The following is a 23790-nucleotide window of genomic DNA, read 5'->3' as shown; positions in this document are numbered from 1 at the left end:
GGAAGACTTACCATTGTTAAAATGGCCATCCTCCCTGAAATTGATCTACAGATTTACACAATTCCTATCAGAATTCTAACTGACTTTTTTCCCCCCAGAAATGGGCACGGTGACCCTTCAATTCATATGGACATTCAAGGGACCGTGAATAGCCAAAACAATCTTGGAAAAAGAACAAAACTGGAGGACTCACACATCTCGACTTCAAAACTTACTACAAAGCTACAGTAATCAAAACAGTGTGAAACTGGCATAAAGAAAAGACATATAGATCAATGGAATAGAATGAGAGTCCAGAAATAAACCCTCACATTACAGCCAAGTGATTTTCAACAAGAGTGCCAAGGCCATTCGATGGGAAAAGCACAGTCTCTTCAAAAGATGGTGCTAGGGGCGCCTGGGTGGCTCAGTCAGTTAAGCGTCTGATTCTTGGGTGCCTGGGTGGCTCAGCTGGTTAAGCGACTGCCTTTGGCTCAGGTCATGATCCTGGAGTCCTAGGATCGAGTCCCGCATCGGGCTCCCTGCTCAGCAGGGAGTCTGCTTCTCCCTCTGACCCTCCCCCCTCTCATGTGCTCTCTCTCTCTCTCATTCTCTCTCAAATAAATAAATAAAATCTTTCAAAAAAAAAAAAAAAGCGTCTGACTCTTGGTTTTGGCTCAGATCGTGATCTCAGGGTAATGAGACAGAGCTCTGTGTTGGGCTCTGCACTCAGTGCGGAGTCGGCTTGGGATTCTCTCTCTCCCTCTCCCTCTGTCCGTCCCACTCGTTCTCTCACTCTCTCTCTCTAAAATAAATAAATTTAGAAAAAAAGAAAAGATGGTTCTAGACAACCGGATATACACATACAAAAGAATAATGTTGGATTCCTATCTCACAGCACATACAAAAGTTAGCCCCAAATGGATCAAAGACCTAAATATAGAGGCTAAAACTATAAAACTCTTAAAAGGAAATATAGATGTAAATCTTCATGATTTTGGATTAGGCTGGCTTCTTAAACATGACACAAAAAGTACAAAAAACAAAAGAATAGATAAACTGAACATCCTAAGAATTACAAACTTTTGTGCATCAAAAAATACTATCAAGGAAAAAAAAAGGTAATCCACAGAATGGGAGTAAGTATTTTGCACGTCACATATCTGATAAAGAACCAGAATCCTGAATATATAAAGAATTCTTACACTCAACAATTAAAAAAAAAAAATAACCCAATTTAAAAATGGGCAAAAGATCTAACAGACATTTGTCCAAGGAAAAAACACAAATGGCCAATAAGCATATGAGAAGTTAATGTCATTTGTCATCAGGGAAATGCAAATTAGAAAAACAGTGAAATATCATTTTATACCCACTTTGGATTAATCAAAAAGACAGCAACAAGTGTTGACAAGGATGTGGAGAATCTGGAAGCTTCATGTACTGCTGGTGGAATGTTAACCGGCACAGCTACTGTGGAAAACAACCTGGCAGTTCTTCAGAAAGTTCAACCACAGGTAACTACACATGACCTAACAATTCCACTCCTCAGTATATACCCAGGAGAAGTGCAAACATATGTTCATACTGTTCACAAAAAAACGTGTACACAAGTGTTATTCATAACATCCAAAAACTGTTAACAACCCATATATCCATCAGCTGATGAACGGATAAACGAAATGTGGTATATCCATACGTAAGAGAAATGTAGTTAATGATACATGCTACCACACGGATAAATCCTGAAACATGGAGAGTGAAACAAGCCAGACACAAAACACATATTGCATGATTCCATTTACATGAAATGTCCAGAACAGGGAAATATAGAGAGACAGTAAGTAGCCCTAGGGCTGGCGGGGGGAGGGAAAATGGGGAGTGTCTGCTAATGCACGAAGAGTTTCTTTTTAGAATGATGAAAATGGTCTGGAATGAGGTAATGGCAATGTCTTTACAAGATTATAAACATTCTAAAAGCCACTGATTTGTAAACTTTAAAATGGTGAAAAAGGTAACCTATGAATTTTATCTCAATTAAAAAAAAAAAAAAAAAGGATTTCAGAGCTAGTATGTCGCTCAGCCAGCATCAGAACCTGGACAATGGAGCTCAAGCCTAGCTCCATCGCTGTGCTTTGCAGTCTGCAAGGATGAAATGAGCAGACTGTCTGGGCAGAGGGAAGGGCCAAAGGCGGCATCTGACCTTTATTACTAGCATTAGGAGGACTCTGCCAGGTGCAGAAAAGCCCACTCCCAACAGGAAAATGGCACAAACAAAGCTTAGAGATCCCTGTCGTGTGGGTCGTCCGAGTTGCTTTGGTGACTGAAGAGAGTGAAGGAGGTACTGGTAGGAAATAAAGCCGGAGACCCTGGCGGGTTATCTTACACGCCATACAAAGAAGTCCTGCTTTTCCACAGGGTAGAATATAACCAACGATACAGCTACAGCTAAAATAAGAGATCCAACAGGTGAATCAGAATGAAAAGCAAATTTTTACCATCTTATGTCATGCTGGGGAAACAATATTCAACTGCATGGAGCTATTTATGAGATTGTCGATTCTCCACAATTCAACGTGTGTCTGTCCGCCCACATAGTGCCCCTCAGGAACTTAGCCTATTATCACCTCTCTCATTTGTAAATCATAAAATTCTCATCTCAAGCATCAGTTGTCCCTTATGTCGGTCGACAAAAATCTTTAACGGCAGCAAGGGATAGTAAAACCTACTTCCAAGGCTTTGTTGCTTTACAAAATGTTATGAAGTACCACAAATACTTTAGCAAATCAAACACAAGCCGCTTTATTTTTGTCTGTGGGGTTTCCTACCAATTACATAGACAGAAAACCTCAACTAGTTCTCCATTTTAGTATGCAAAAATCAACAAAAAGGGCCTTAAATGTATCAAGGACACAGAAAACCTTAGCTTTGTTACATCAAAGTGACCTTGAATCGGTATTCCAGAGTACAAGTTCTTCACCCTTACCATCTCTGGGCATGTATCGAGTTGCTGGTTTCTAGTCACTTAGAAAAAAAATATTTTGAGCATGAAACAATACCTAAAGATTAAGACATTAGGATTCATAATTGTATCTGTGGTAACTAGCAACAACAATAACAACAGTAACACTAACATTTCATACCAATCACAATGTGTCAGGAACTCTTTTACTTGCTTTCTATAAGAACTCTCTTAACACTCTCATATCCCTGTAAGATAAATATTATCATTATCCCCATTTTACAGATAGGGAAACTGATACAGAACGGCTCAGTAACTTGCCACCGTTCACAGAGCTAGTAGAGGGGGAATCTGAACCGTAGCGGCCTCTGCACAGTGTCTGGGCCCTCAACCATTATGCTCTACCTGTGGCCCATTTAGAATGTTCTCAAAATTTTCCATAGTAAAAAAGCTCAACACTCATTTATGTTAATAATATTTATGAAACCTATAACACAATCCTACAAATGCAGTCCTATTCAGACTTCATGCTTATAATCTTGCTGTCCCCTCCTCCTAAAAAAATCTCTTCCTCTCTGTCAATCTTAAAAAATAATCATTTATGTGTTAAGCATTTGTGGGGTAAGAGTTGAAAGAAAAACAAATTTTTGGGCTATATTTTGACTGCATTTTATGGGGTGAACTAGGTCCTGAGCCAGTACTGGGTAACTTGGGCACGCTAAGAAAGTCTCAGGATGTACTTCTTGCATTTAATTTTCCTCTTCATCCTAAGGGCCATTTGCACTTATTTGTAAACCTACTAAATCACTCTCTCAGGGTGATGATGCCGAAAAAGTCCTAGAGGTTATTCTGATGCACAGCCAGTGTTGAGAATCACTGGTTTTACACTTGGCCCCTGTCCTCCTTATCTAACTAAAATGACAGTATTACAAAAAAACAATTCATTTCACAGCACAAATGGCCAATCATGCCGAACAATATTCTATTTATTGACTTCAGTATAGGCAATGCTAGATAGTTAACAATCCAGCAATTCCACTTCTTCCAAATCTAAGCCAGAGAAACATTCACATGTGGCCTGGGAGAATCACACAAAGATGCTCGTCATAATTCTGTATGCAACAGCAAGTAATGGATAACAACCCAATTGTTAAATGAACTATGGTACATTCATCATACATTGCATTTGAAAAGAATAAGGTAGATCTACATGCATTGAATGATCTACAAAACTTAAACTGCAGCTTACAGAATACACACAGTATAGTACTACCTTTATTATAGATGTGTATTTTCACAGGTGTACATATGTGTGCGTATATTATGTGTGTGTGTGTGTGTGTGTATATACACACACACACACACACATATATATATACACATGTAAATGGGAAGAGTATATTCCAAAATGATTAGAAAAAGGTCTTCTTTACTTTTGCAGATGAAATGAGGAATGAGGAAATGGTGGTCAGAGCATTTTGCCTTTACCTACACTTAAATTTTTTATAGGTGTTATTTGTGTAATTAAAAATAATTTTCTTAAATAATGTTAAGTGTTGCCAAATGATATTCCATTTAAAATAAATCCCTTTTGTGGTTACCCAGCTTTCAAATGGACATTCTGCAAAAAGAATGCCATCACACCATTATAAATAGCCTCCAAAATGCCAATTTTCACTTTCAAATAAAATTCACAGTTTAATCAAGATCAAAGCAATTTCTGCTGGAATCCTGAGAGTGTTATACTGAAGGGGAAAAAAAAAAAAAAAACAGTGAAATTCTTCTGACACTGTTCTATCATAAGAAAGGGAATCTTGTGAAGGTTGTACAAATTTCATTTAAAACTAGCTTTAAAAACTAAATTCAGTCTGTCCCTTCTAATTCTATCATGAACAGGCTCTTAAAACAAAATAAAATTGCTGAGACAAATTGGTGAATTCAAAAAGAAAGTATCTAAAAATATAAGTATAATTTAGCAGTCCAAAAATGATCAAGTTTCAACCAGTGGATGCAGTGAGCCTATAAAAGATAGGCTACCGCTACAGAAGAAATGCAGAACCCCATGGATGAGGGGTAAGATAACTCAATTTTGTAAGCACAGCCATGGAATATTTGCATTCTTTTTTAGACGGTGCAGAGGAGAAAGCCATGTGCTTGAGAAACTAGAGTCAAGTGCCAGCACAATTACATAGCAAGAAACACTTCCCACGAAAAGAACCACCGCAATGAAGAGGTAAGTATAAAACGGCTCAAGAACAGAGGGTTAAGAAATTCTAGTCTTGCTTTTTTAAAAAATATAACTTCCTGGGACGCCTGAGTGGCTCAGTCGGTTAAGCGTCTGCCTTTGGCTCAGGTCATGATCCCAGGGTCCTGGGATGGAGTCCCACATCGGGCTCCTTGCTCAGCAAGGAGCCTGCTTCTCCCTCTGCCTGCCTCTGTCTCTCTCTCTCTGATAAATAAATAAAATCTTAAAAAAATAAAAAATAAAAAATATAACTTCCTTTCAGTCATATCATTATCTACTTTAATAACAAAATGGTTCCTCAATTATACTGAAATATACTAGCCAATGTATTTTAACTCATCTGAAGTAACCTGCTTTTTCCTTTTTCTAAACCTAATTCTCTGAAAGCTGGACCAACAACAAAGAAAGGGGAAAGGGGGAAAATATTTGGACTGATGGCATTCTACTTCTTGAGTTGCAAGAGTCGGGTATTCAGGTGCCTATTTTATTATTCTTCAAACTTACGGGATGCCTGGGTGGCTCAGCTGGTTAAGCGTCTGATTGTTGATTTTAGCTCAGGGTTGTGAGATCGAGTCCCAAGTGGGCCCCGTGCTGAGTCTGCTTAAGATTCTCTCACGCCCTCTCCCTCTGCCTCTGCCCCTCCCCCCTCCCTTTCTTGGGGGGAGGGGCAAAAAACAAAAAAACACATTTGTATTTCATGTATTATATACATGAAAGATTGTATAATTTCTAAATGTTTTTAACTTTTCACCAGTTCTTAACCAGCTTCCCCTGCTCTCCCTCCTCTGAACACAGTGAACCTCAGCCACCCAGCCTTCGAGGAATGAGTGATTCTGGATAACCATGTGTTAATGACAGTTGAAAGATTATGTGTCTTACCCTTATTTAAGCCATTCTGGATTGAAACATTCACTTCTGGTTTAAAAATAAAGTTTCTTGGCTACCTCAGAGCCTTTTGTTATAAGTACTACTCGAATATTCTCAGGGCCTCTGAACGGTCTCTTCAGCACCAAGGCTCCAGGTTAGGACAGTCCTTTTAGCTTCTTATTGCTTTTCTTGGTTGTCCCTTACAATGGCTACATGTGTGCCCTTCCAATCGGCTCATTCTAACCTGGTGAGTAAACTATAGATAGTTTCCCACACTGTACATTAAGTTTTCTTTAAACTATCTGTAACACTTGAATGTTTACGGGTCCTACACATTCAAGGCTCATATAAAAACAGTTCTAGGCCCACTCTCTTTTGAGGGTCCCATTGCCACAGTGCATCCGCTTCTCTTTGAGCATCCGTTTCATTCTTTCCCAAGTGATGAGCTCTGCATCTGCAGCTTGCACCTGGAATATAAAAGTATGCCAGGCTCTCCTACATTATGGTGGCAACAATAACCCTTGTTCTGCATTATGATGTCAACGATAACTCTTGAATTTGCAAGGATTACGTATCTTTATCTTCACAAAAACACTATGAGGCAGATACAACCATCACTCTATTTTGTAGATGAGTAAGGGAGGGGCAAAGGTAAGGTAACAGGTCTGAAGTCACCCAGCCAGCCATTTGGTGGCAGATGCAGAACTTGGCCCCAGGTAACTAAAACTCTGAAGCCAGTGCTACTACTAGCCCCAGTAACACAGCGGCCCCACCAAACTGCCCTAATCTCTCCAGTTCAGAAATCCAAATTCCTGCGTCAGGGAATGCATTACTCCGATTCATCTTTTCAAGCCAGGCTAGGCTATCCACAAGATGCTGGACTCCCTGGGGCCTGCCTGTGCTGGAGCCAGGGTGCACGCCGGGTCCAGTCCCTCCGGGGGGGTAGCACACAGCAGAGCCACATGCGGACAGGCTGCCACGGGGCACCTCCAGACTGCAACCCTGTGTGCGCCTCGTTCCCGACAGCGACATACGTCGGGCACAATCCCCAAAGTTCAAGGAACGGGAAAGGAAAAGAAAAAATCCAGAGTTTGGGCAGGAGTTTTTCATCAAGCCCCACGGCACCCACTGCAAATTTCTGTTCCAGCTCTATTCATATTCAAATTTTTCTACTCAAAATGTTAATTACCTATGGTTTGCCAGCACTGTATTTAGGACAGTGTGAATCAAAAATCCTGTCAAGAGTTCTTTTCTTTACATCTACTCATCAAGGTTCTGGCGAAAAGAAACTCAGAGTTAGGTATTTCTTCCTCTAAAGGCTCTTAACCCTTGGGAAGTTTGAAACAAAAGAATAGCCATGCCTGAGTCTTTTGTCTTTTTTTAAATCCTCTTTTTCTGTAGCTGAGGACTACAATCTTCTCTAAAATTGTCTTTCAGCAAATATTATTTTTCTTTTAAAAAAGGTCTGTGCTGCTTAATAATTTTAAGTAATCATCCTTTATTATAGACCTACACTGTCCAATACAGAAATCACTAGCTATATTTGGCCACTTGGGCACTTGAAAGGTGGCTACTCCCACAGAGATGCGCTTAGCATAAAAAGAAAATGAAAAATATTCCATTAATATTTTTACACAGATTATATCTTGATATATGATTTTGGAGATACTGGGTTAAATGTATTATTTAATTATATTATTGGATTTGTGGAATAATCAGTTATAAAAAAAAGACGGAAATTGTGACACATGCTACAACATGGATGAATCTTAAAAACATGCTAAGTGAAATAAGCCAAACAGAAAAGGACAAACATAATTCCACTTACGTGAAGTACCTAGAATAAGTAAGTTACTAGAGAAAATAAAACAGAGGTTGCCAGGGGCTGAGGAGGGGAAATGGGGAGTCATGGTTCAGGTTCCACAGTGAAGAAGCCTTAGTCAGGTAATGAGAGAGGCTGCAAAAGTTACCTCAGATTCTCAGTACAGAGGATATCATCACTGCCAGTGAATCAGTTGGCAGTTTGAGAACCTCTAATGAGTACTACCCAACTGAACCCCACAAGAAGAAAGGTCTAATAAACTAGTTTGCTATCATCAAGCTTAAAAGACAAATCTTATTTTGTCCTACTAAAGAATGGGTCTGAGGAGGACAATACTCTGTGAAACCTCTGAGCCATTCCACAAACCATTCCACAAGTGCTTTTTAACAAGTACCTTCAAAATACTCTGACAAACACAATCAGCTCTGTGCTGAGAGAGCACTTCTCTGTATAAAAGACACAATTTTACAAAAGTAACATAGTACACAAAGAAGCAAACAAGTTCTTTTGATTTATAGTATTCAGTCTCTAAATTTACCAAGTTTCCAAATCTCAATTTATAACCACATACCCTTGCTCTGGATTTAAGAGATACATTTAGTTCGGTCTCATACTTCTTGAGGCAATGAGTCTTTAGAAGACAGATTCCAAATGTAACAAACGTACTTACCAAAAATCAAATATGCGATGAAGTATATAAGACAGAGGAACTTCAGGGAAACAAGAGGAAAGAAAATATGAGGTAAGTCCACTGGCTTTGCAAAAAGTAAAGAAATCCAATCTCAGGAAGCCAAAGGGTGAAAGAGCATCATAGCCATTCTTGGATATAAACATAAGGAAGGCTTATGACCAACAGAAGAATAATACTAACAACAATAGCAGCTAACAGCTACATGTTACCTGTTGTGGGGGCTTCCCATTTATTAGCTTAGTTAATCCACACAAACCCTCCATGGAGTTGGTACTGTAATTATCACCCTCCCCTCCCCTACTAATGAGGAAACAGAGGCACAGAGAACTTAAATAATTGTGCCCAAGGTCACACAGCTAATACACGGCAGAGCCGGGAGACAGAGCCAGGTAACCCGGCTCCAGAAGCCGCTACTACAAAGTGCCTCTCACAATCTTTATGGCAGATTCACGGTAACATTTACGGCGTGGGGTTCAAGTGCCATGAACTAACAAAAAATGTACAGACTAAGAATACTTACTGAGCCCCCCTCACACTCACCGGACAGTACTCTAGGAAATCTTCAGGAACAATAACTCACAGGTGTCATAGAACTGTCAAAATGAAATAAACTTATTTTAGAAATAAAACATAAAAACCAACGGACTGTTGGAAATAGCAAACCAACTGCCAATCACAGATCTTTAATTTTACAGGGAGTTCAATGCTATACTGACAGAATGAAACGGCACAGGCCGTGCTCCACACACCACACGGGAGTCACCACTGCTGGAATGCAACGCATCTACCGTGTCTTGCCACATCTTCCTTCACCATCAACTACATTTAATGTTGTCTTGTTCAACATTTGCCAATTTTTCAAACCACACTCATCTGTAACATGTGGCAACATCCTACAGCCTACCTCCTTGGTTGTGCACTTCGACAAAAGATGAGGCATACCGAGGCCCTTACCACAGTCCCCTGAAAGGCCTTCAGAGGTGATCACACTCTGGCAAATTGCCCCCAAACCTGCGAAGTTTTATCAAGCTTTAAGAGAGTTAACAAAACTTTTGATAATCACCTGTATCAACTCTGGTTTTCATTTTTAATTAAGTGTAATTCACACACTGTAAAATTCACCCTCTAGTGTTTAGTTCTCTATGTGTTCTGTGCAAAACACAGTTGTGTAACCAACCCCACCGACAAGATAAAGAAGAGTTCCAGGCCCAGAACAATTCCTCCATGTGCCCCTCCAGCCAACCCCTCCCAACCCATAACCCCTAGCAACCGCGGATCTGCTTTCTGCCCTGTTTTGCCTTTTCCTATACAAATCCAATTGCGTACAGTCTGCAGGCTTTTGAGTCTGGCTTCTTTCACTAAGCGTAAAACCTTTTTTCTTTTTTCTTATTTTTTTTTAAGATTTATTTATTTATATACTTGAGACAGAGAGAGAGAGTGCAAGCAGGGGCAGAGGGAGAGAGAGAGAAATCCTCAAGGAGACTCCCCGCAGAGCATGGAGCCAGATGCAGGGCTCAATCGCAAGACCCTGAGATCATGACCTGAGCCGAAACCAAGAATCGGCTGCTTAACCAAGTGAGCCACCCAGGAGCCCCTAAGCGTTAACACCTTTTAGATTCATCCATTTGTTGCAATGGTATCAGTAGTCCATGTCTTTTTATTGCTGAGCAATAGCCCATTGTACTGATATACCACCATTTGTTTTTCCATTCACCAGTTGAGAGAAATCTGAATGGTTACCGTTTTTGGCAACTGTTAAAAAAAAAAGGCCACTACAAAATTACTGCACAGATTTTTTGTTTTGTTTTATAATTTATTTATTTTTACTAACATATAATGTATTATTTGTTTCAGGGGTACAGGTCTGTGATTCAACAGTCTTGCACAAGTCACAGCGCTCACCATAGCACATAACCTCCCCAATGTCCATCTCACAGCTTTTTATATGAACATAAGTTTTTATTTCACTTGGGTAAAACCCAGGAGTAAGTCATATGGTATGATGTGTGAAGGGTCCACTGGGTCCATGTCCTCACCAGCACTACATATAGTCGGTTTCTTTCTATTCTAACCATTTTAAAAAGTGTACAGAGATATCTCAGTTTAATTTACATTTCCTTAATGACTAATAAAATGGCCATCTTTTTCTGTGCTTATTTGCCATCTACACATCTTCTTTAGTGAAACGTCAGATCTTTTGCCCATTTTTTGTGTCTTTTCCTGAGTTTGCAAAGTTCTTTATATATTCTAGAAAAGTCCTGTATCAGATATATTATTGTAAATATTTTCTACCAGTTTGTGGCTTCTCTTTTTGTTATCTTAACAATGTCTTTCTTTCTTTTCTTTTTTTTAAGATTTATTTATTGAGAGAGAGAGAGCACAAACGGGGGTAGAGGCAGAGGGAGAGAGAATCCATGCAGACTCCCCACTAAGCACAGAGCCTGACTCGGGGCCTGATGCCAGGACCCCGAGATCACAACCCAAACCAACACCAAGAGTCGGACGCTTAAAGGACTGAGCCACACAGTCCCCAAGAATGTCTTTCAAAGAGGAGACGACTTTAAGTCCAATTTATCTTTTTTTTTTTTTTTTTTTTTTTTAAGATTTTATTTATTTATTTGAAAGAGAGAATGAGAGAGAGAGAGCATGAGAGGGGGGAGGGTCAGAGGGAGAAGCAGACTCCCTGCTGAGCAGGGAGCCTGATGCGGGACTCGATCCCGGGACTCCAGGATCATGACCTGAGCCGAAGGCAGTCGCTTAACCAACTGAGCCACCCAGGCGCCCAATTTATCTTTTTTTTTTAAATGGATCATGCTTTGGGTTTACTTGAGAAGTCTTTGCCTAACTTAAGTCACAAAGATTTTTTCCAAATGTTTTCTTCTAGTTGTTTGTAGTTTTACATTTAAGCCTATAATCCATTTTGAGTTAATTTTTGTATGTTGAGCAAGGTACCAATTACTTTTTTTATTTTTACTGCCTAATCCAAAATTCTGGCCCTTTGAGGATGCAGAGAAAGGGGAACCCTCCTACACTGCTGGTGGGAATGCAAACTGCTGCAGCCACTCTGGAAAACTGTATGGAGGTTCCTCAAAAAGTTAAAAATAGAATTACCATACAACCCAGCAATTACACTACTAGGTATTTACCCAAAGGATACAAGAATACAGATTCGAAGGGGTACATGCACGCCAATGTTTATAGCAGCATTATCAACAATAGCCAAACTATGTAAAGAGCCCAAATGTTCATCAACTGATGAATGGATAAAGAAGACGTGGTGTATATATATATATATGTATATATACAACAAAACATTACTCAGCCATCAAAAAGAATGAAATCTTGACATTTGCAACAATGTAGATGGAGCTAGAGTATATTATGCTAAGCAAAATAAGTCAGTCACAGACAGATATCATAAAATTTGGAATTTAAGAAACAAAACAGATGAACATATGGGCAGGGGGAAAAAGAGAGAGGGAAACAAACCATAAGAAACTCAACAATAGGGGCGCCTGGGTAGTTCAATTGGTTAAGCGTCCGACTCTTGATTTCGGCTGTTATCATGATCTCAGAGTCTTGAGATGAAGCCCAAGTTGGGATCTGTGCTGGGCATGGAGTCTGCTTAAGATTCTCTCTCCCTCTCCCTCTGCCCACATCCCCCCCCAACTCATGCACATACATGCGCTCTCTCTCAAATAAATAAATAAATAAATAAATAAATAAATAAATAAATAATGTTAAAAAGAGACTCTTAACAATAGAGAACAAACAGGACTGACAGAGGGAGGTGGGGGGGATGGGCTAAATGGGTGAGGGGGATTAAGGAGTGCACTTGTGATGAGCACAGGGTGACGTACGGAATTGTTGAACCACAATATTGTATACCTGGAACTAATATAACACTGTGTGTTAACTATACTGGAATTAAAATAAAATGCGAAAAAAAGTACTGGTCCTTATCAGAGTATTTATTTGAAAATGTTTTCTGGGCACCTATATTTGGCCCAGGGATGTAAGAGTAAATAAGAGGGCACAGACTAATACAGACAACAACAACATAATCAACTCACTAAAATACAAGGTGAGCAGTGTAAAAACAGACTACGTCCAAGTACAAAGCAAGAGAAGGCACTCAGCAGCTCGCAGAGGCCTAGTTTCAGGCTGAGCAACGGTTCAGGCAGAGAACAACATTCTACGAAGAGGAAACACCATGAGCAATACACAAAGATTGAAAGAAAAAGGCTTGTTTAGGAAATAGCTGGCAGTTTGGGGGGGCGGGGGGATCCTTCTCAACCACTCTGTATTCACGGCAGGTACTTCTGCATGCTAGCATTTCTGGCAGGCCATTTGAGGGGACTAAAAAGCTAAAAACCCCATTACACAAGTAAGCAACAAAATTCAACCACTACTACAGTATAATAGTATTTCTGGGTCTATAAAAGCAAACAAAATTATCAAATAAAGAGGTTTTCAGGATAGTCTGGCTCAGAATAAGGTGCCCATCCCCCGCCTAGAACAGGTCCAAGTGACTGCACCCGGGGCCAGCAGGGGAGAGAGGAGGTGCGGACCAGCCCCCAGCAGAGCTTGTCCCCAGGATGCCTGCACTTACCCTCCCAGCACATGGCTCTCATGGCCACCAAGAGAACTAGCAACAGCCCCCATTCAGCTAACCCTGCTTACCCCCCTTCCCAGATGCTGCTCAGTTCTGTCAGCCCGAGTTACCCATGGCACCAGCACCACTAATGTGCCCTAATTTCCCAGCCTTGCCTCCCCTCCCCCCACTGCCCACTGGAACTTAAGAACCATCAGCCAGTCCCCACAACCTCTGCCCTGGCTCTAAAAGGACTGCTTGCCCGAACCCAACCAGACCAGCTGCCCCTGAAGACGTGACTTCTCCTGCAGGCCCCGGGGACCAGAGGCCCTTGTTCCTCCAGTGACCCCCTCCCGCAGGACATGGATGGAGGTGGGGCCACTGTTCTCACGTCCCCATTCTTACTACTGCTGAGTGGGTTCAGACGGGAGAACCCGATACTTCAATTCCCACAATCCTTTCAACTAAGGGCTTTGCCCCATCTCAGAAAGGGGAACAGCCTCTTTTCCATCCACATAATTTTTTAAATGAATTATTTTCCATACAGCACATAGATAGGATGAAGAATAGAACATCTGTTTGGAGAATTCCACATTTTATTAACCTTTCTGTAAAGGATAATGAGGAAACTAACTTTTCAGAAATTAAGAATAAAAAAGAACAATGAACCTTGTAAAGATAAAGTCAATTGCTATCTGGATAAAACTGTATCTATGCTCAGAACAGTAAAGCCTTACATCTGTTATCTGCAGAACAAATAATACTTGAACTGAAACACTAACACTTTCTTCCATCCTATCCCTAACTTTAAGGAAACTCACGTCCCACACGGCCCACACTCCAAAACCCACTTGCACAGTTTCTACCCGAGAGGTGGGGGGAGGTCTTACAACTGGTTTCCTAAAGGATCGCTGAAGGCGTTGAAGTAGACCTCAGGGGTCACCCCATCAAGTCTATCACTTCTTATGTTTGCAAAAGGCTCATCTTCCCTTATCCCTCCCTGTGGCCTTGATGGCAAGGGCCTCCCTCTCTCAACTCCTAAATCAAACATAAAGCCCTTGATAGAGCATGCACTCAACAAAGGCTGCTAATACAGATTACCAAATCAACAGGTAAATCTCAGCTGTCATTACTCCCAACATCTGCAGCACCTCAAGGAGAGCACACCCTCCCAGAACCAGCACTGGACTTGGGAGTCCTAAGACCTGGGTTCAGTCCCAGTCTGTATTGTTCCGTAAACTTTGGGAGAGATGCCGAAACTTGTCGGGCCTCAACTTTCTGATCTTTAAAATTTGAGATTTGGTGCTATGATATTCTGTAATATGTTTCAACTAAATCATTACTACTGCTTCTTTTTTGTATTATCTTCTCATTTTTACTCAAATTTTTAAAAATCAGAAACTAGGGGTGCCTGGGTGGCTCAGTCGGTTGAGCATCAGACTCTTGGTTTCGGCTCAGGTAATGATCTCGGGGTCGTGAGATCAAGCCTTGAGTCGGGCTTCATGCTCAGTGGGGAGTTCTCTCCCTCTTCCTCTGCCCCTCCCCCGGCTCCCATGTGCTCTCACGCTCTCAAATAAATAAATATATAAATAAATGTTATAAAAATAAAATAATAAAAAATCAGAACCTAACAGAACACTACAGCCCAACATATCTATCTCTAGTTAAGGGAAATCAATATATTTTGATTACCTTAAAATGGAACTTTTTTTTTAAGATTTTATTTTTAAGTAATCTTTACACCCGAAGTTGGGCTCGAACTCGCAACCCCAAGATCAAGATTCGCATGCTCTATGAACTGAGCCAGCCAGTCATCCCAAAAAGGAACTTTTTAAACTTTTGAAGAGGAACTTAAAAAAATAGGAATTATTAGCTTTTTCTTCTACCACGGGCAGAGGAGAGCTATAATGGTACCTCTATCCACTGCCGTAAGTGTAACCCATTCTAACACAGTGCCTTACAGGAAAGCAGGTCACCAAAATGGCTCGGCTTAATATAATCATAAAATTTAAAATGACAGGATGGATGGACCACATGTAATCCTTCATAAAAATATTTCTTCCCACTGAGCTTTTGAGAGTTTGTGTGTGGCAGAGTTTGCTGATAAGAACGGTTCCTCAACTCTTGCCCATCCACAGGCAATGATGGGCCAACAGGAAGCTCTTGGTGAAGACCAGCTGCCTTTCCCACAAGACCTAACAATTCCTGTAGCTCTCCTCAGAGTACAATTTATGTTTGCTCTAGAATTATAAGAGGAATACCTACACATAACAAAGGGGCATGTGGGGAATATGAAAGTATGCTGGGAGAATGCCCGAGATGTGTGAAGAGCTGGAGGTGATCACATTTGAGCTCAGTATCTATGTGGCCTGGATGGTCACTACAGGAAGAACAAGGAGGCCAAGTGTACCATCTCTGGAGTCAAAATGAGCAGGTAACGGGTTTGCAGTGAATGACTGACTAATTCTGGTGCACAGTCTCATCCAATCTTCTCACCTGTGATAATAGTATTCTGACTTTTATGTAGGGACCCACTCCTCCCCAACTCTCACATATTCAACTCAGCTGCCATCAACACAGCGTCTAAGGGAACACCCTTACCACATTTCCCAGGGAATGAATTTAGTGCCAGGTGACCCAAACTACTCCAGTCAGAAAAAACCACAGAATACAACACATTTCCACAGGTCTAAAATATTTCCAAAGTAAAAATGATCACGAATTCTTCAAGTTATAAGCACATGAGGCTACCACCATAAATGAAGTATAATATTTAACAGAGAAACTTTGGGCTTCAACCTAATTTAAATGTACAAATTTATTTTAAGATTTTATTTATTTATTTTTAGAGAGAGAGAGAGAACGAACATGAGCAGGAGGAAGGGCACAGGGAGAGGGAGAGAATCCTCAAGCAGACTCCCCGCTGAGTGCAGAACCCAACTCGGGGCTCAATCTCATGACCCTGAGATCATGACCTGAGCCAAAATCAAGAGTCGGACACTCAACTGACTGAGCTACCCAGGCACCCCTCACGTAGCAAACTTTTAAGTGTGACTTTTGTAAAACTTATGAAAAAGACACACTAATGTTTCAATGCAACACTAAAATACACATATTTTCTGGCATGATTTATGGAAACAAAGGGACAGACACAGGAGGAACGTATTGTAATTTTCTCATATGCACAACTGTTTTCAAGGCACAATGGGTTGAGGTAAATGCATGTGCAGGCTCCACGTTGATACATAATGAAAAATGACCTTATTGAGAAAAAAAAAATGAACATTTAATTTTGTGGGGCATTAAATCCTCAAGTGAAATATCTGGAAATAAAGGGAGAAAGCTCTTAATTTTCACATTACTATAAAAAAAACTAAAATAAGTAAATAAATAGGACTTGATTCCATCATGACAGCGTTAAGTACTGAAAAAGTCCTCAAAATTAGAGTCAGAAAATTGGTATTTAAATTTTTCCTCTTTAGAAATTAAGTAAGTCTCATCTTCCATAAGTCTTTTTCCTCCTCTATAAAATGCTATCAAAGTAATAATTTAATTCATCCAACTGAATGATTATGCAGAAAAATCAGAACACAAGAAAACTGGTTGGCTGGGGGAGAGGGGTGGGGCAGGGTGGCCAATAAAATATACAGGGAGTAGGATGAATAATGTTCCAAATATTTTCACTAAGTGATAAAAAGCAGTTAGAACCTGTTCTTTGTTTTCGATCTTTCATGGACAGCTAAAGAAAATAACATTTTGAGAAAATTAGAAGAACTAATGATAAAATGTTTCACAGTGACCTGAAAACACGAAATTTGCAATGGAAAACTTTGTTGCAGTCCAAACCCCCAAAAAACTCCGTATCAAAATCACAAGCGAGGACAACGCTAACTCGTTTATTTGATCTCAATGGCACTGCTCCTGCAGGAACATCCCACAAAGACCAAAAGTCCATTGGACCCATTGTTTAAGTCTACTGAAGTGATAAGGAGTTAACTGTGGCTCAGAAACTGGTTTCATCATCCTGAAAACGTTCTGGCTCTTAAGTCCATGAGTCAAAAACAATAAGCCAAAAACTCTAACAACCCAGGACTGCCTATCCAGGTTATTCACCAGACTTGGCACTCAGTGATTTTTGGCCGATGCCAAAAATTGATTCTAACATCAAAGGATAAAGACTTATGACCAGTGAACATAGTCAAACCCTGAAGGTGTAACGAGACCTTGAGGTACAATGGCAGCATTGTTGGAGTAATCACACAGCATTTGGAAGCCAGATTCATTTCAACTTGAGACTGGTAAGCGCATCTGTAAGTCTTACTCAGACCATAAAAACTGCAGAGAAGCACCACCTTAAATCCTTTTTGGAACAAGGCAGAATATGCATGCATGCATTACAGTCAATAGAAATGTCTTGCCCAAAGACTGGACACTGAGTTTTGCCTTAACCCTTCATTTCCCATCAGGTAATATCCTACACTTTAATTAGATGGGAAAAAACAAAAACAAAAACAAAAACAAAAACCCTGAAAGAAAAACCAAAATATTTGATCTTTTCATTTAGTATTAGTATTGTGACTATAGGACTCCAGAGACTAATGATTTATCGAGCAATCCACAGTACTCAGGACTGTCCTGGCCCCAGGCTGCTATTAGTAACTGCTACACAATGCCTACAGACCCCTTCAGACTATAGGGCCATCTCCTTGCAAAAGAAAAACTAAACGCCTCCCTAGACTACAGATAAATCAAAAAGTATATGGCTTTAAAATCAAACCACCACAAAGCTACAGAAGATCCTGATCTAACTGAAAAATACCAACTATCACTCTAGAAGCATCCAGACCATAGCAATAAACAAGCATTCCTCAAAACGCTTTACGTCAAGTACCTATTTTAATGGGTTTCTATGTTCTCTGGATCCTAAAGCCTCGGAAGGAGAGAATACAGGATGTTTACTTAACAAAAATCCTGCCTTATCAAAACAGTATACAAAAAAACATGAAAAGGAACTAATAGTTAGTTCTAAAGAATTAACTTTAAAAAACAAAAAGCTTCCTCCAGATAAACTACGCTCTCTTCCTCATTCCTGTGTTATTCTAATTGTCTTCTATATAATTTGGGGGAGAATCAGAGCGGAATTATCCAAAAGGAAGAAGATGAAGCACAATGCAGAGGAGAAGCAAACTCCATCACCCTCTTAGGGTCAACCACTGGGCCCACAAATCAAACTGATAAAACGCAAATTAACAGGAGGAGAGAAACCTGTTTGTTTACACATATCAAGCGCATACACACAAGAAAACTCAGGTGATGAGCAACTCAAAGGGATGGGTGGAATGCAGGACTTCACAAAAGGCGCTGGAAGGAAAAAAGGCTAAGAAAGAAAAAGAGGTTGGGGGTAGTTGTGAGTAGGGGACTAGGATAAGTACAGTAAAAAAAAAGCGCTGCTGATAAGGTTTGTTACACTGAGAAGATTCTCCTCACTCCCAGTATGAGAAAGGGAAAGACTTCTACAAACGGAAATTTATGTCCTGCTTTTACACAGAAAATAAGAGGTCAGAGAGCTAACTGCCTTCGGTTCAAAACAATCTTTTTGCCATAGTGATGTGTTTTGAGGTGGCAAACTTTGTTCTCCCTTTGGCATGCTCAGGGAACACCACCAAAAAATTAGAAGAATGTTTTTTTCTTTAAGGCTGATATTTTATGTACTTTTCCAACTATGGGTGGCAATGGAAATATTTCTTTAGCTTGCTGTTGAGAATACTGTTATTTTTCATTTTGGAGGGAGAAAAAAAGGCCCAGTGCTTCAGGCTTTTAAAGGACTTAACCAGGCCCTGGAGGGCTACTGATCTCTGTACTCTCACCTCGTGCCTTTCAATATATTTACCAAAAATACCATAAATAGTTTTGGAACATTAATGAAAGTCATAAGAATTATGAGATATTACTGCAAAGGACATATCATTAGAACCAAACCATTTAAGTAGAATATTTAAACTTAAGAGACCACACCACAGTCAACTTCTGGTCAACTCTTAAACCAGGCAAACAACATTCTTTTAAAATCCCAGACAGAGGAGTTTTCTACCATTGAAGTAACAGGATGTTACTCTGCCTGAACAAAGGAAAAAAAAGTCCTGTAGGAAGACGAGCCGGCTAACTGCCGCCCTCCCGCACGGGCACGCCGCCGCCTGAGGCTGGAAAAGCGTTTAACCAAAACATTCATTTACAAATGTCTTTACTAGCACAATCCATTTTGATGTTGCATACACTTCTAACTCAAGCAGAGGTAACTTTTAAGAAGAAAATTTAAAATAAATGTCATAAATTTCTCAGAATTAGAAAACACTACCAAAGGAGCATTAATGTAACAGAAAATAATCCCAGGAAAGGGAGGGAAAGGGCTCTAACGCCGAGAAAAGCAATGCTGGAACATGAACTCCCAACTTGGTCAGGGAAGTACAAGCTCACATTCAGGGTCAGGCGTCAAACCGTCGTGCCACCCAGTTCTGAAAAGGCAACACGGTCCTTTCGCTCTTACCTCACAGCTCTGCCGGGGGGAGAACGACACCCAGCAGCACGTAGGTGCAAATGGCCCAGGGCTGGCAACACAAAGACCTCAGCTCAGAAGGAGGTTTTAGTAAAAGGGTCAGATTTTATGTCGAACCATGACTTCCCCAGCAGTGATGGAGGAGGGCAGTGTCAATTAAAGTAATTAATTTTTAGTGTTATTTTAGGAGAGTCTTACTACTAAAAAATTTAGAAGTACAAGTGCCGTTCCATCTGCCGTGGTGGATACAAAGAGGCTTTTCTTCATGTAAGAAAGGCTTATTGTTAAAACAAGAATTCCACGATCTTTTAAAAAGGATAAACAAATGATAAACCAAAAGAGGGCAAAGAGAATCAAATAATTTCCAACATGTACTAAAAGTAAGTGCTTTACTCCGGAACTTAGTCTGTTAAAGCTGGTGACCTAGAACTCTGAACACCAACAAAGACAGGCAGGCGAGAGAAGCCTCCTACTCCCTGGCCCCGCCATCCATCTGGCCACTGACATACACTGATTTTTCACTTTCCTGATACTTCCAAGTCTTATCTAAATCTCACTTTTACATGGAAAAAAAACTCCATGAGAAAAAGTACCAAAGGTATAACTCTACAAATGCACAGTGCCTTGAGGAAATCTTTAATAAACATTAAGTATGATAGAATACCGAATCCAGAGGAATTTAGAGTCCAAGTGGCTTCTGAATTTCCTACATTGGACTATAACTATACATTTTATAATCAGGATATTTTTTTTTATAATCAAGTAGTAATTTAATAATTAGGTGGATATAACATGGCAACTAAGAGTATGGGTTCTGGCTGACTGCCCAGACATGCATGACCACTCCTAAAATTCCAATTACTTAGCATCCCTAACCATCATCCAGAAAAACAGAATTTAGGGGTGCCTGGGTGGCCCAGTCGGTTAAGCAGTCGACTTCAGATTTCAGCTCAGGTCATGATCTCACGGTCATGAGATGGAGCTCAGTGCTCAGTGGGCGGTCTGCTTGAGATGCTCTCTCTCCCTCTCCTGCCCCCCCCAAACACATGCGCGCGCACTCTCCCTCTCTAAAAACAAATAAATGAAACTTAAAAAAAAACTAGAAAAACAGAATTTATTAAGAATATCTGTCTCATGGGACGCCTGGGTGGCTCAATCCGTTAAGAGTCTGCCTTCGGCTCAGGTCATGATCCCAGGGTCCTGGGATCGAGCCCCGCATAGGGCTCCCTGCTCCGCTGGAAGCCTGCTTCTCCCTCTCCCACTCCCCCTGCTTGTGTTCCCTCTCTCGCTGTGTCTCTCTCTGTCAAATAAATAAAATCTTTCCAAAAAAAAAGATTATCTGTCTCATGAGACTGTAGTGAGGATGACACAAGATAATATATACAAAAGTGGTTGGCAAAGTGGGAGGCCTTAATAAATATTACAGCTTCACTACTATAGTTGTAGGCTCATCACCTGAATGTATCTCAAAGTTAGAAGTGTGAGGGGAGAGCTTTGTTGCTCCACCTGGAGGTCATAACAGTCTATGATTCTGTTTTCATAGAAAATTAATTCTGCACCACAGAGAAAAAAAAAAACCCACTGGAAACAAAACCTGTCCTCCTTTTGCCAACCACCACCCTTCAAACAGAGGGAGTCGGCACCCAAGCATTCACAGGATTACGTTCTCGTAGAGCTCTAGAAAACCCATCCTGCTGCATGCTGTTTTCAAAGTGTAAAATGTTCATATAGCTTAAATGAGAAGTACTGTACACTAGAACTTCTACTGAGGACAACCAGCAGAGCGGGAAGTTACCTTAAGGAATGGTGGACATGTACTGACTTTCTTACTTGGACAGACTTTAATCTTCATTCTGATCACTACTTAAAAAGCTATAATGCTAAATTCTTATTGTGATTTGGAGCCAAAGAGTATTGTTTTTGAAACTTCCTACTACAATGTTACACATAATGTAACAGAAATTTCACTCAAAGGAATTCTTATTTGTGGATCTCTCCGTTAATAAAAATAGTAACCACAGTAGTAGAAACAAGTGTGCTAAGTACTTATTAAATACCTGACACTATTGTAAACATTTTACATATATTAATCTATTTACTCTTTGCAACAATGCTTTAAGATAAGTAAACACTTTGAGGGCCCCAGGTACAGCTGAGGAAACTGAGGCACACAAGGGGGAAGTGGTCAATCTCTCGACTGAGACCCAGACACCATCTCCTGCTTCTACCCACAAGGCTGGTATGTCTGGTGGCTTGGGAGAACTGCTTCTATTCGCAGGACCCCTTCCATAGCACCTAAAGCACAGGACAGCCCTATGCCCAACGTGTGGGAGGATAGAAAGGAGTAAACGTGAGTTTCTGCTTACTCAACTAAAAGATTCTTTTCCCACAGAGAGCCACAGACTCTTACCCTCTCTTTTCTCAATCAGCATAACAGCCTGAATAAGAGGATACTGTCAGCGATAGTATTCCCAGGATTCATTCATTCTTATCTGAAAAGGAGTTTCACAATTAACCTAAGTACTTAGATGACATAACTTCACCAAAAATAATCAGAATTTCTCCCTCCCTAATCATTCATTCTCATTGGAGCCGTCACCATTTCTGCCCCTGGTTCTCACACGTCTCTAATCCTTGGCCCACAACACTGCAGAGTCAAGTTTCAAAAAACAGAAAACCCGATCCCCTTACTGCCCTGCTTAAAGCCGTTCAGGGCTGCCCCATTTCCTACCGCTGCAGTTCTTTGCTTGGACTTGAGATTAGCCCCCTATGAATTTATGCACCACGGCCAAAAAAAAAAAAAAAAAAAAAAAGTGCACGTGAATATTTCATACAGTCACACCAAGAACACAATTTACTTAATGCCTTAAAATTCCAAACGTAAGTAACAAAACTCTATCTTTAACTTCATAAAGGAATTAAAGATTTCTCTAAGCAAGTCCCTAAATATTTGCTGAAGGTAAGAGATGTTAATATTTTAACCAAAACCCATTCATCAACATACAGATTACATGTCAAAAACTTTAAAAGGGAATTTAGGAACTTAAGAATGATAAACTTTCCCGTAACGAAACATGTCATTTTATTTGAACTTGTGTCATTAGGACAGTCATTCTGCTAATGTCCTTGGAAATTCAACTCCCCAGCACTTTGTGAATGTCTCAGTTGTGTATGTATATATGAAAGTTTAAAGCTCTATCCTTCATTAGCCTCACAGAAAGAGAGAACTGTAGAAGCATGCCAGAAACCAAAACCTCTGTCTGCTGCCCACCTTCTGCCAAAAGACCAACTGGAGGCAGACAGAGAGATCTGGCTGTAGGGCATGCAGTCCATCCTTCCTCTGGATCAAGGGACCTAATCCCAAGTGTCTCAAGAGGACAACAATAACATGAGTAAAGCAAGTCTCCCGTGAGATGAAAGGGGTGGGACTATGGCAAATCATCTAAAAGGGGCAACCACAACCAGGTCTAGTGAACAGCGTGGTAAAGGAATGCTGATGCAGGGTGGCCAGTCTCATATTTTCAGAAGATGGAAATAGGGATTTTTTTTTTTTAAGGGTAGTAAAGTCATGAACCTTGGAAAGTGATACTTTTTTTTTTTAATTTGACAGAGAGACAGTGAGAGCAGAAACACAAGGAGGGGGGAGTGGGAGAGGGAGAAGCAGACTCCCCACCAGCCAAGGAGCCCAAAACAGGGCTCGATCCCCAGGACCTGAGCCGAAAGCAGACACTTAACCCACTGAACCACCCAGGCGCCCGGGAAATAGGGATTTTTTTTTTATGTGAAATATCCCAAGTTTCCAAGCACTGTAAGGTACACAAACACATCCACAAGTATGATCCAGCCCACATCCACCAGTTGGCACCTCATAATAATACAGACCTTATTCAGACCTTATTTATTAATTTAATAGTCAGGTATTTGGGCCAACCCTGCACCACACACTCTGCTAGGCGTGGGGACAAACAATGAAGAAATCTATATCCTCATCCAGTGGAGTGGAGGAAAAAGCACACAGATACAATGCATAAACACTGTGATCAGTGCAATGACAGAGCCAGGTAGAAGCCATGAAAG

General features: G+C 40.5%; 1 protein-coding gene across 9 annotated transcripts in view; it reads right to left on the bottom strand.

Moving 5' to 3' along the window:
• Positions 1–23790, bottom strand: part of SRPK2 (SRSF protein kinase 2) — a 240667-nt gene that overhangs the window by 151393 nt on the left and 65484 nt on the right. Inside the window, exon 1 of one of the 9 annotated variants that reach the window (XM_078060036.1) lies at positions 8546–8634. The exons of the other annotated variants lie outside the window; for them this stretch is intronic. The gene's annotated coding sequence lies outside the window, so the exon portion shown is untranslated. Of the gene's footprint in view, positions 1–8545; positions 8635–23790 lie in introns of those variants that run through there. 9 annotated transcript variants of the gene reach the window in all.

This window comes from Halichoerus grypus, chromosome 12 (assembly GCF_964656455.1).
Source record: "Halichoerus grypus chromosome 12, mHalGry1.hap1.1, whole genome shotgun sequence".
Taxonomy (NCBI): domain Eukaryota; kingdom Metazoa; phylum Chordata; class Mammalia; order Carnivora; family Phocidae; genus Halichoerus; species Halichoerus grypus.
Note: the sequence above shows the minus strand (reverse complement) of the source record. Positions and strands in the feature narration are given on the sequence as shown.